Source organism: Vulpes lagopus, chromosome 17, assembly GCF_018345385.1.
Source record: "Vulpes lagopus strain Blue_001 chromosome 17, ASM1834538v1, whole genome shotgun sequence".
Classification (NCBI taxonomy): Eukaryota; Metazoa; Chordata; class Mammalia; order Carnivora; family Canidae; genus Vulpes; species Vulpes lagopus.
The window spans coordinates 5,378,116-5,392,443 of NC_054840.1; the positions used below are offsets into that span (position 1 = coordinate 5,378,116).

The window sequence follows — 14,328 nt, forward strand, 5'->3', positions numbered from 1 at the left end:
CAGAAAAGGAGACTCAGGAGGCATTATATTGGTTTGCTAGGGCTGCCGTATAACAAAACATCACAGACTGGGTGGCTTAACGACAGGTATTTATTTCGTCATGGTCTGGAGGCCGGAAGTCCAAGAACAAGGCATGGAGAGGCTTGGCTTCTCCTGGGGCCTCTCTCCTGGGTTTGCAAGGGGCTCCCCCTCTCACCAATGTCTTTTTAAGGCCTTTTCTCTGCATGTGTCCATCCCTGATGTCTCTCTTTTCATATAAAGACAACCAGTCCTAGCGGATCAAGCACCATAGCTAAGACCTCTTCACCTTGCTCACTTCCTTAAAGGTCCCCTCTTTAAAAATCATCACATTCTGAGGTTGGGTTTCAACATGTGATTTTGGGGGGGAACATAATCCAGTCCACAACAGGTGTTACTATACATCAGACATATTTTCTGCCTGCCATAAATTCTATCCCCCGAACCAATATTTATTAGCCTTGAACTCAGCGAAAGAGTTGTATCTACGAATATTTACTTCTGTAGTGCACTGCAAGACACGGTCTCCCTCTCTGCACCCCTAGGAAAATGCTATTTGCATTTAGGGTAATCGGCTCAAAATCATTTCATCATTGAGAGGAGAGTGGATCTCCTCTGTCACAGAGCCTTCCCCTAGAAGCTATCTGTGTCAGATTCCCACATTTCCATGTGCAGAAAGAGCCAGTTTGGAGTTGGAAATCCAAATTCTAGCCATGGTTTCACCTCCATGTCATTGGCAAGTTCCCCTGACTCCTTAAGGCCAGGCAAATCCACCCTGCAGCATTCACTTGCAAAAACAGGTTCCCTTTCAGCTTTTTTCACTTGGGTGCGACCATGTCAGAGATCACTGGTGCTTGGCTGTTTTCGTGCTGGCTTTTTGTTACCATATCCAACATTTGGATAGCATACAAGTAGCTAGCACATTACCATGGCAGGACTCCAGGCTTACCAACTGAACAAGATAAACAAGGTAATAGAAACGCAGAACTTTATGATAGAGACTCTGATTTCAACAGAGGAAAAAGAATCCACCAAGATTTATTTTTTTATTTTTTTATTGGCACACATATGGGTTTGTCTCCCTTCTTCCTGAAAAAAAAAAAAAGTTTCTTTAAAGAAGAAAATGTGTCTCTTCCAAGTTTTTTTCTGGGATGAGTCATTTGCCGATTGTCTGTGTTTTGACGGCCTTCGCGTGGGCGGGGGAGTAGAAAGAGCTGCCATCTGGAAATTCATCAAATGCTGGAGTTAAGAAAAGGGCATTACGATAATACAGGATAAGCACTTCATTTTTTATATGGAGGAAAAAACCCACAAAAACTTGAGTTTCTGAAAATTAACTAACCAAATCCAGATGTAGTCAGAGATTGCACTGGGTCATTGCCATGTCTCCCCAGCTAAAATATGTGCTCTTCTACACCAGAGACGGTGATTTATGCTTCGTTATGGTTGCCTGTAAATCGCAGGCAACTGCCGGGTACCTGCAATACTCTCTATGTACTTGTGTATCAACAATGCCTTTATCTTAAAATGATGGTAGAGTCTAAGAGCATTACAATTCTCGAAAACAAGCAAAAAGACAGGTATTAATTTAATAACAGAACTATGTAAAAATATTTTAAACGATTATTACAGTTTGGTAAAATAATTGCTAAATCTGATGGGATCGTCAAGGACAACAAGCGTGTGATTACACAAGATGCTATGATACAGAATCAAACCTTTGAGGGTTAGTGAGCACCACAGAGATGATCTAGTACCAGCTTCTAATTTTGAAGCTAAGAAAACCAAAGAAATGACAAGAACAACCAAGATCCCCTGTGTCTTGAAGAAGGTGAGATGACTTTTTAGAGAAGACAGTGTAGTGTTGACAAAGCAACAGGCAAATAGATCAATGAACAAAACTGGGAACTTACAGAAAAGATCTATACATATATAGACAATGGATATGTGACCGAGTTAGTACTAGAGATGGACAGGAAAAGAGTGGACTTACCAATAAATGGTGATGAGACAGTTGGTTATCCATATGGAAAAAAAATAATATGGGGCATGCTATCTCACTCCATATCAAAAAAAACCTTTTTCTCTTTTTTTTTTAAATTCCAGGTCAATAATTCTGGGAAACGAACTAGGGGTGGTGGAGGGGGAGGGGGGCCGGGAGTGAGGTGAATGGGTGACGGGCACTGAGGGGGGCGCTTGACAGGATGAGCACTGGGTGTTGTTCTGTATGTTGGCAAATTGAACACCAATAAAAAATAAATTTATTATTAAAACAAATAAAATAAAATTCCAGGTCAGTTAAAAAGCATAAATGTTAAGACCTAAGTAAATGGAAATTTTACACCATGTTTATGACTTACAGTAGGAATGGGTTTTTTAAACAAGACATAAAAAGCACAGACTGTAAAGGAATAGATTAATAAAAGTGACCACATTCATATATCTGCTTATCAAGACACATCATTAAAAAAACGCAAAGAAAATCCACAAAAATATCTGAAGATGTTGGCAACGCATGTAAACACAAAGGACATGTATCTCGGATATGTGGAGCTCTTCCATGAATTGATAAGAGTAAAATGATCCAATTGAAAAATAATGTAAAAAAAATTCAAACAGTTTCTGCACAGAAGGTGGAAACTTAAGTGAACAATAACATATCAAGAGATACTCAATCTCACTATTAGAAAATACAAATTAAAGCCACATGACTTCCCATTATACCCTAACCAGACCAGCCCAAAACTCCTAAGATACTGAGTGTTGATAAGTGTGGAGTGCAGTAAGAATTATTTTTTTGTAGGTGAGATTACAAATTAGTGCTGGCACTGGAAAACTGTCCCTAGTCAAGGGACACCAACATTACCTACGACCCAGGTAAGTGGGCATATGTGTCAGGGGACATGTATGCAAGCGCTCGTGGCAGCACTAACTACCCAAAAAATGAGAAGCCACTCAAAAGCCTTCTTGGCAGATAACTTGTGGGATGTTTTAACAAATAAATACTTAGAAGCAATGAAAATTTTAGTAGGTTACAGCTTCATACATCAACATGAAGGAAGCTTAAAAATCATCAGATTGAGTGAAAGAAGCAAGTCACAAAAGAAATTTTTTTAGAAGATTTTATTTATTTATTTGCGCGAGAGTGTGTAAGAGAGAGCACACAAGCAGGGGAGGGGGTAGAGGGAGAAGCGGACTCCCCACCGAGCAGGGAGCCCAATGAAGGACTCGATCCCAGGACCCTGGGATCACGACCTAAGCTCAAGGCAGACACTTCGCTGACTGAGCCATCCAGGGGCCCACAAAACATCTGCTGTATGATTCTTTGTACATAGAATTCAGGTGGTAAAACTACTTTTTAAAAAGCAAGAAACCAAGACAAAAGTTGAGATAGCAAAGGGAGCACATAGGGAATGTCCAAGTTACTGGACAAGGTAATAGATCTTGTTCTAGACCAAGGTCTTATAAGAGACAAGGCTCTATTTATGACTTGGGCTATGGTTTTATGACTTTACGATTATTGTTTATATTATATGTTTTATATTATTTTCTATACGTATATTTTAAAAGTTTATTTATTCACTTAAGCAGTCTCTACACCCAATGTGGGGCTTGAACTCCCAACATCAAGACTGAGAGTCACATGCTCTTCCGACTCAGTCAGCCAGGCGCCCCCCGTTGGATACATTTTGCATTGCAGAAATAATTTTAGAAGGAAAAAAGGGTGGGATGCCAGGAGCCTCAGTGGTTGAGTATCTGCTTTGGCTCAGGTCGTGACCCCGGGGTCCAGGTATCGAGTCCTGCATTGGGCTCCCCACAGGGAACTTGCTTCTCCCTCTATGTCTCTGCCTCTCTCTGTGTCTCTCTGGAATAAATAAATACAATCTTTAAAAAGAAAAAAAGGGAAAAAAGAGTAATAAAATCAATATAGAAGAAAGAATACTAGACTTAGAGCCAGAAAGTACTACCACAAGTTCAAATGTTAAAAATTAAAAAATGGTTTCTGTAAACTTTTAGTCACTCCACTGTCCAGTAGTGGAAAGAGTATTTGGAGCAAGGGGAAGTAGAGTGGTGGATAGCCTTTTTAAGGTCTTTGGATAATATCATTGACTATTTTTGAAGTCGGGGAATGCTCACGCACCATCCCATGGCCTGGGCGTTAAGCACTTTCTGAGCACCGGACTCTTCACAACACTGTCTTGTGTTATCCCAACAAATCTACAAAGACTGTGCTGTGATGTGTGTCACAGATGAGAAGTCTGGGGTTCAGGGAAGTTAAAGGCTTTGCCCAAATTAATCCAATCGAAGAGGAGATAGTGCACCAGAGAGTCTCAGACTTCACTGTGCAAATGAGTCTCTCGAGACCTTATTAAAATGCAGATTCTGATTCAGGAGGTCTGGGGACCTGAGAATCTGCATTTATAACAGGCCCACAGACCCGCTCTGAATATCGCGGGTTCTGGAGCCCCGCTGCCTGGAAGCCTGATGCCACCGTGCTGTCGTCCTTTTGTCGGGGGACAGGGAACATTCCCTTTCCTCGTCTGTAAAATGGGAGCAGTAAGACTCAGCCCATCGGGGTGTTGTGATGTCTAAGGTTATAATGTTCGCACGGGGTCTCAAACAGTGGCTGGCCCTTAGAAAGCGTTTGAAAATAGTAGTGATTTTCCATCAGTAACATAGAGCGATGCTTCTAAGGAAAACGTGTCTGTTGCTCACAGAGCTAATGAGTCATCCCAGAGAGCCCTGAGCACAGGCATCGGGAGGAGTTGCCCTGAGAATCCCAGCAGGGATCCCTGTCCCCTGCTCCTGGGGCTTGCCCCATCTTCTTATGTCAGGTAACTGTACAGAGGGACACTCAGAGCCCGAAGACAGTCATGTGGACAGTGATCTCCTGCATCTGGCTGCAAACCGGCTGCACTCTGTGGGAGGAGGCAACTTTTCTGGGAAAACGGCTAAAGCTGGGAATCCATCCAGTTGTTTAAAACTGCTGATCAAAGCCAGACTGACAAACACTTTTTTAATAGAAACCATTTCAAAGTGGAAATGTTACATTACATGGAACCGCTGACCAAAGGTATTTTGGGGGGAAATGCAAGCGGTGCTGTGCTCTTTGTTCACTCCTTTCCTTTATCTTTTTTTTTTCTTTTAAGATTTTATGTATTTATTCATGAGAGACACAGAGAGAGAGGCAGAGACCCAGGCAGAGGGAGAAGCAGGCTCCCTGCGGGGAGCCCGATGCAGGACTCGATCCCAGGACCCCAGAGTCACATCCTGAGCCGAAGGCAGGCGCTCAGCCACTGAGCCACCCAGGCATCCCTCTTTCCTTCAACTTCTTCCTTTTCCTGGGTAGTCAGCCTATTAGATTATACTCAGGACATTTAGAAAAGGTCCTGTAGACCTGGGTTCCCCTCCATTACCCACATGGGTGACCTTAGGTGCTCCATTAACATCCCCTATGAACAGTTTCACCTGCCTCTTCAGCGTCTAAGGGACCAGTGCTTGCCCTTTGTCTCATGTGGTTGCTACTTCGTGCCCATCCATTTTCCCATGTGGATATTTCTGTGCCTTCTTCTAGGGTTACACGTGGGCCTATGTGGACCTACGGACCCCTTCAATAAAGGAGGCCCCACCTATAGTGCTCCACTTGAAGACTGCAGGCCCCAAAGCATTACAGAGTAGCAAGGAGTCCTTGGGTGTAAATGTGTACAGAGCAAATTCCATGAATGGTTGAAAAAAGCTCCTCTTATTTAAAGAGATTGTACCTCAGAGCCACTTGGTAAATTTGTGTAAACAAGCAGATTCTTAGGCTTCATTCTAGACCAACTGAACCTGAACTTCCGGGTTTGAGTCCAGGAGGTTTAATTTTAAGGAAGTTCCATGGTGCTCTGGTCTGAATGCTTTTGTCTCTCCCAAATTCATATGTTGAAGCCTAATAATACTAAGTGTGATGGTATTAGGAGGTGGGGCCTCTGGGAGGTGATTAGGTCATCCCCCATGGATGGGATTAGTACCCTTATAGAGGCTCAAGAGAGCTCTCCCCAGAGTAGGAGCCCACTGCAGAGAGCCCCTATTAGGACAATGCCCAGTAGAGTCATTGGGGTAGAGCTACCAGCATTGCAAAAGGAGCTCCTGGCACACAACAGCGGGGGTAGGACCACCTAAAGCCAGGGGGGCAGGGCAACTCAGAGTCTTGCAGGCCCAACATCTAAACCAATGTATCCAGAAGATACTAGGTCTTACTTAAAAGGATGGTTTTGATGTGTAGCTTGGGGTTAAGAACAAGTGATTTGGCCCCCCCTTTCTTCTATTCTCTCTCCTCTCTATGAATTCTTTTCTTTTTCTTCCTAAGAAAATTTTGGTTTTGTTCATATATCTGTATTTATCTGTCATGCTCTGTGCAATTCCCTGCCTCAGAGGAAGCTAACTCCACTTTGGGCTACAGGAGTAATTTTTCACTGTTAATTAATGCTCGTTGCTCAAGAACAGTCTGAAAAATCTTTAGGAAAAAATAAGGGACCTAATTCTATCCAATGACCCATTGGAGAACTTGTCAGAGACGTCTGGAAAAATTTTTCCTCATTCTTAAGAGTAAGTCACTATTGGGCTTCCAACTTAATAACAGAGTATCTCATATTGGACTATTTTTCTGCTGGTAACAGTTATAAAATTTGAACAAAATATAAGAAAAAACAGCATCTGTTTCAAGGAACTAGAAAACAACCAAAAACAGACAAAACCTCTAAGAGACAAAGTCTTGAAAAAAGGGAAGTACGCTAGGTAAGATATCACATTTAACTGGCAGTTCCCTTGAGCAAACTCCCTCATCTGCCTAAAGCAACATGAACAGAGCTCAAGCAGATAATAGCAGTCTTAGTGGGTTGAGGAGTCAGAGGAGAGTTTTTGGGGTTATTATAATCACACCTAGAAACTGAAGAGAAAGTTCCAGAAAGGAAGGAGTCACAGGGAAGTAAGTCCCTAAGATCTGAATGCAACTTCCCTCAAATGCTTGGCTGACTCCCAAACTATGCATGTGCATGACAAGGCTTCAGGAAGTCCAGCCACAAAGCAACTCTGGAGACCCAAAAGAGAGGGGCAAGGATTTTAGCAAGTAATTAGTGTTAGAAAACCTGAATTTAGAGTTCAAATCATTCTAAATTGGAAGGTTTAGTATATACCTTGGTCTTTCCACTGAAATCCCAAGGGCCAAGCCTCCATAGGATCAAGGTGACCCCTCAGTAATTTAACTGTCTGCTAGGAAAAAAACTCAACACATCTTAGTGGATGATTACAGAATCTACAGTTTTTATAACGTGTCATTGACAATGTCTGCTATATAATAAAAAACTACTAGAAGTGTGAAGAAACAGAAAAATGTGATCATAATACATTTTTTAAAAAAGTTGATAAAGAGCTCTGGATCACCCAGATGTTCAAGTTAGTAGACAAGAACTTTTAAACTATTAAAACATATATTTTAAAAACCAACAGAAAATAGTGAAACAATCAGTGAGGGGATAGGAAATTTCAAGAGAGACATGAAATTCCGAAAAAGAATTACATGTAAATCCTAGAAGTGAAATAAACAATGTTGAAGTCAAACATTTATCAAATGGGAAATATAGAAAGACAGGACAATAGAAAGTTGTTAAAGGTTGGTGACAAAGCTGATAATGAGTCAATAGAGAAATTATGCAAACCGAACCACAGAAGGAAGGAAAATTGAAGAAGGAGCAAGAGGAGGAGGAGAGAACAGAGCCTCAATGGCTGTGGGACGGTATCAAGTGATTTAAAATAGTTATATTTAGGGATGCCCAGGTGGTTCAGTGGTTGAGCATCTGCCTGGGCCGAAGCCCAGGGTGTGACCCCGGGGTCCCAGGATTGAGTTCCACATTGGGGCTCTCTGTATGGAGCCTGCTTCTCCCTCTGCCTGTGTCTCTGCCTCTCTCTGTGTGTCTCTCATGAATAAATACATAAAATCTTTAGAAAAATAAAATAAAATAGTTACATTTAAAGCCCTAGAGTAACAAGAGAGACAATGGAGGAGAATACATATTTAAAGGTAGACTTGCGGGATCCCTGGGTGGCTCAGTAGTTTAGCGCCTGCCTTCGGCCCAGGGCGTGATCCTGGAGTCCTGGGATCAAATCCCACATCAGGCTCCCTGCGGGGAGCCTGCTTCTCCCTCTGCCTGTGCCCTGCCTCTCTCTTTCTCTCTCTGTGTCTCTCATGAATAAATAAAATATTTAAAAAAAATAATATTAAATAAAGGTAGACTTGGGGCACCTGAGTGGCTCAGTTGGTTGAGTGTCTGACTCTGGGTTTTGGCTCAGGTCATGATCTCAGGGTCATGAGATCGAGCGCTCAGGGAGGAGGTCTGCTTGAGATTCTCTTTCTCCCTCTGCTGCTCCCTCCACTAGGGTGTGCTTTCTCTCTCTCAAATAAATAAGTAAATAAAATCTTAAAAAAAAAAAAAAGAAGATGGATTGGTTGAAATTTTACCAAATTTGCTTTATTTTTTTTTTAATTTTTTATTTATTTATGATAGTCACAGAGAGAGAGAGAGAGAGGCAGAGACACAGGCGGAGGGAGAAGCAGGCTCCATGCACCGGGAGCCTGATGTGGGATTCGAGAAGCAGGCTCCATGCACCGGGAGCCCGACGTGGGATTCGATCCGGGGTCTCCAGGATCGCGCCCTGGGCCAAAGGCAGGCGCCAAACCGCTGCGCCACCCAGGGATCCCCCAAATTTGCTTTAAAACAAACTTCCAGAGATCTAAGAAACTCAAAAACCTCTGAGAAGGATAAATGTAAAGAAAACTATACCAAGGCACATCATAATAAAACTTCTGAAAATGGAAGGGAACATTTTTAAAGAGAAAAAAAGACATTACATAGAGGAATGGTGATAAGAATGACTGCCAACTTCTTAACAGAAATAATAGAGGTCTCAAAATAATGACAAGATGCAGTTTGAGTGATAAAAGGAAAAACAATGTCCAATTTAGAATTTCATATACTGCAAAGCTATCCTTCAAACGTGAATGCGAAATTAAGGAACTTTCAGAAAAACTAAACTTCCAGAAAAACTAAGACTTGTCACCAGCAGAATCCCACTATAAGAATTACTAAAGGCAATGCTTCAGATTGTAAAGGAAAGGTACCTGATGGAATTCAGATCCATAAGAAATAATGTAGAGAGCCAGAAATAGTAAATATGTGGGTAAATGTAAATGATGTTTTCCCATTTTTTTCTTTAGATTTTTATAAAGACAACAGGCTTATTAAGGTTGTATAATAATAATGCATGATGGGGAATATAACAAGTAGAAGTAAAACATGTCAACAATAGCACCAAAAAAAGGTGGGGGGGAGGAAACATACTACAATGCTACAAATTCTGGTGTTATGTATGAAATAGTATCATTTTAGTTCAATAACTCATAAAGAATACATAACATCTAATAAGAGAGATTCAGAATACAAGGAAAAAACGAACAGAAATCAAATGAAAAAAAGAAGCAAACCTACCAATATAATGGAGACTTTAACGCACTTCTCTCAGCAATTAATTGAAGCAGTTATAGAAATTTTGAGCTATACCAACATCCGACTTGCTCTAGTTGGTACTATAGAACACCATACCAGTTACTGAATTCTTTGCAAGAGCACATAGAATTTCCACCAAGATAGATATGTTGATTCATAAAACAAATCTTAATTCATTTCAAAGGAATAAAATCATACAGAGTACATTCTCTGCCCAAATAGAATGAAATTAGAAAGCCAATATCAATAATGTGTCTAGAAAATTCCATAAATATTTAGAAATTCATTACATACTCTAAGTGATTTTCAAAGAAGTTACAGAGAAAAATGAGAGGACCCTACCAAATTTGAAAAACCCATGATTCTCCCTCCTACTCAGGGAAAACACCCGTCCTTTCCTAGTGGGTGTCTCCCTTTCTTTTACACAGAACACTCACAACACTTCACTTCTGACACTTCTGGCCACCACATATTGGGGGGGTGGTTCCCCACACGAAGCAATTCCCCATGACATCAGCCGAGTGCCCTGCAATTCAAGTCAATTCTGACACTATCTACCCAGGGATGGCATCGGATCCCATGGTTTAAGATTGCTCCCACCCCACGTTAGATGCCAATCGCAAGTAGTTGGTTCCCAGGTTTCCTATAACTTCTGTTGATTTGGCTACAAATCAGAGGGTCCTAAGACCCCCTCCTCAGGTTCGATTAATTTGCTGGAGCAGCTCACAGACCTCTGGGAAACAATTACTTACATTTACCAGTTTATTAAGGGATGTTATAAAGGATACAAATGAACAACTAGATGAAGATATACACGGGGTGAAGTCTGGCAGAGTCCTGAGCTTAGGAGCTTCTGTCCCCACGAGCTGGGCTACACCACCCTGCCAGTATGAATGTGTTCACCAGCCTGGAGATTCACCGAACTCTGTTCTATTGGGATCAAAATAGAATGTAGACATGATCAAGTATTAATTCCACTTCCAGCCCCTTCCCCTCTCTAGAGGATGGGGGTTGGGGCTGAAAATCCTAAGCTTCTAATCATGGTCTGGTCTTCTGGTTGGCAGCCTCCAGGAGCCTACCTAGAGTTATCTCAGTACAACAAAAAGTACTCCTAGCGCTTTCATCACTTAGAAAATTAGAAGAGTTTAAGGAGCTCTGTTCCGGGAACCAACGGCAGAGACAGATATGTCATATACATATATGTGGGCTGAAATGGGCATTTATCTTTCACTTTGGCCGGCCAGCATGCAAAACCCTTGTATAGGTTAGGAGTTCTTCACTTTATGAGCCGCCCACTTTTCACCACAGAAGCTAAAAATGTCAGATACTGACCTCATACTTCCTTGTGGTTAAGGTGTAGTATGAGCAAGGCACCAACAAATGCTTGGACAGCATCTGATGGTAACTCATGAAGCTTCATGAAGCAGAAATAGAGGCTAAATATTTCTGTTCAACTTCCGGAAATAGCATTGTCATGAGTTCTAGTAGAATCTGATATCTAGTGTTGGTGGCCCCTGTGGTAGATTAGCCTGTGGTGGCAGCAGTTATATTGCTACCAGAATGCGCGGGTAGATTTTGATGTTGTTCCTGAATTTGAAAACTTCAAGTCTAAGTTTCCAGGAACCTCCACTACAATCCTAACTACCCAAAATCCTTTTAATAAATTGCTTTTTCTTACTCAATTTGTCTGAATTTGCTTCAGCTGCTTGACACTAAAGGCCCAATTAAAATTTCGTTGACATTCTCTTAAGCAGCGTTCTCTTAATTACAGCTGAAAGTATCCTAAATAATCCCAGTCCTGGGCTCTATCAGTTATCTGTAACCACATAATGCTCTGTGGCAAATAATGCAGTGGATTAAAACAACAATGACTTCTTCGTGTTCACTTCTCTGTGGGTTGCTTGAGAATCAGCTGATGTAGGCTGAGTTCAGTGGACTTTCGCTCCAAAATGTGGACAGGGTCTGGCCCAGCACCATGTTTCTCTCATTCTCCTTGGACCTCCCAGGGCTTGTCTTCTTATGGAAATGACAGTAGTCAAGAGAGCAAGACCAATGGTGCAATTATAGTTCAAGCCCTCTCATGTTAGGTATAGTAGTATCCTGGTGGCCAAGTCCCACCGCTAAGCCCAACATCAGTGAGGTAGGAAATATATTCTTTAGTGAGATGAACCACCCAGCACATAGCAAAGTGCACATACAGAGCGAGGGGTAAAGAATTGGGAGCTGTAATGAAACCTACTACATCCACCTACCACCCATTTCTACCCCCACAAAAGGCAAAGTGTTAGGTGACCCTTGGTGATGGTGTCATAGTGTCTGTTTCATCGGCGTTGAAGATTTTTCAGAAAAGGTCTTGGACACACTGCTTTCAGATGAAGAAATGAGCCTCTATCTTTGTATGATCAGGTGACAATAGAATCATAAATGATAGGGTTGTTAGAGATCTTAAAGACCCCTTAGTAAATCCCATTGCTTGATTGGTAAGGAAACTAAAGCACCAAAACGTGAGTGACTTGGTCATGGGGTACAGCTAGAAAATGGCAGAAGGACGACTGGAACGCACACTGAATGTGAGGGGGTTAATATTTTGGAAAAACATTTTTTTTTAATTATGATAGTCACAGAGAGAGAGAGGGGGGGGGCCAGAGACATAGGCAGAGGGAGAAGCAGGCTCCATGCACCAGGATCCCGACGTGGGAGTCAATCCCGGGTCTCCAGGATTGTGCCCTGGACCAAAGGCAGGCGCTAAACCGCTGCGCCACCCAGGGATCCCTATTTTGGAAAAACATTGACGTGCTTTTCTCTTTTGCCTGTCTGAGTGTGTCAATGCTCCCTACTTCCCCAGCCTGACCCGAGTGTGTGTGTGTGTGTGTGTGTGTGTGTGTTTGTGTGTTTGTGTGTGTGTGTGTGTACGCAAGTGCATGTATACACAAGGTGATGGTGAAGAAGGCTGGGATGGGGATAAGGGTGGGGGGGTAAAGAGGAGGAGGGAGAGTGTAATTCTGAAAATTTTGAGTCACATAAATTCCCTTACAGTTTAGAACGCAGCCCTTCTGCCTATGGCATCTAGGCCATGAGGCTTGAAGGCCTATGGGAGGATGAGGATACGTTAGGACAAATCAAAGAAAATCCCACCCTCTCTTTAGCTTGAGGGGATTGCGGAAAGAAGGAGAGTGAGAAAGAGAGCCAGTGGGAGGGAGGTAAGGACTGAAGAGGGTGCCCAGACTCTGGGGGCAGAAAAATGGTCCTGATTTGTGTCCTCCTGCTTTCTTTCACGGGGCCTGATTTCAGGCTCTGCTTCAGCCGTGCAGCAAGAGGGCGGGGGAGACCAGCTGTGGACTCGGTTCATCTGAACTGGGACCCGGAGGCCACACTTTTAAAGGCTTCCTGCCCATGTTACTATGTACTGGGTTGAAAACCACAGTAGTCAAAGTGAGAGAATGAACGTTTGGACCCCCCCACCCTGCTTCTCAGTACGACGCCCTCGTGAAAATAAACAGGTTAATCATGGGCAAAATGATGAAGTTACTATTTCTCAGAACATTTGGGGCCTGGGCTCATTTGTCACACATACCGTGTGTGTGTGAAAGTACAAAGAGGTCACCGCTGGAAATTTTCATTGTCTTGAAAGAAACACGTCCCCCCACGTTCATTGCAGCATTATCTACAATAGCCCAGATACTGAAATAACCAAAGTGTCAGCGGATAAATGCATAAAGAAAAAATGGTATATATGCACGATGGAATATTACTCACCTATAAAAAGGATGGAAGGCCGGTCGGTTTGCAACAGCACAGGTGGGCCTGGAAGGTATTATGCTAAGGGAAATAAGCCAGACAGAGAAAGACAAATACTGTATGATCTCACTCATAAGTGGAATCTTAGAAGCAAAGCAAAACAAACAAACAAAGAACAGGAAAAACCTGAACTCACAGACACCAGTAGCAGATAGGTGGCTGAGGTTGCCAGAGGGAGGGGTGGGTAAGATGAGTGAAGGTCGTCCAAAGACCCAAACTTCCAGTTATAAGATAAATAAGTTCTGGGGATGCAACGAACAGCGTGGCGGCTACAGCGAGTAATAGTTACATGCTTGAAAGTTGCTAAGAGAGTAACTCGTAAAAATTCCCATCACACATGCAAAACTTTGCACCTCCATATGGGGATGAACTGTAATTAGACTCCTCGTGGTCATTATTTCACAATATTATACCAATAACAATACCTACATATGCAAATACATCAAGACACAGCACCAAGAGAGCAAATGCGAACTTGGTCTGCATGAAGCAACTACAGGTTTGTTTGTTTTTTTTTAAGATTTTTATTTTTTTATTCACAAAAGACAGAGAGAGAGAGAGAGAGAGAGAGAGAGAGGCAGAGATCCAGGCAGAGGGAGAAGCAGGCTCCATGCAGGAGCCCGATGCGGGACTGGATCCCACGACCCCGGGGTCACAACCCGAGCCGAAGGCAGACGCTCAACCCCCGAGCCGCCCGGGGGCCCCGCGACTGCAGGTTGTACCCCCTGGTGTCTGCTACCTCGGGGTCCACTCGAGAACCGGGGGGCAGCGCTGTGATTCCTGCCCACATGCCACCTGCCTGCTTTCTGAATGTCCAGCAAGAGCCCCCAGGAACGAACCTGTCCCAACTGGTCTTATTTCGCAGGAGCAGAAGCCCCCAGAGAGGCACCAAACCTTCTGAGAAGCCACCCAGAGGGTCAGTATTAGCGACGGCCACAGAACTCAAGGGAGTGTCTCGACACCGAACTCG

The 14,328-nt window shown here is 42.9% G+C and overlaps 1 long non-coding RNA gene across 1 annotated transcript; it reads right to left on the minus strand.

Annotated features, from left to right (window-relative positions):
• Nucleotides 1-1,122: 1,122 nt before the first annotated feature.
• Nucleotides 1,123-13,624, minus strand: LOC121477367. The gene is made up of 3 exons (XR_005984221.1): nucleotides 13,495-13,624; nucleotides 13,317-13,379; nucleotides 1,123-1,239 (listed from the first exon to the last, which is right to left on the minus strand). It is a non-coding gene; the product is annotated as an uncharacterized LOC121477367 (long non-coding RNA).
• Between the last annotated feature and the right edge of the window lie 704 nt (nucleotides 13,625-14,328).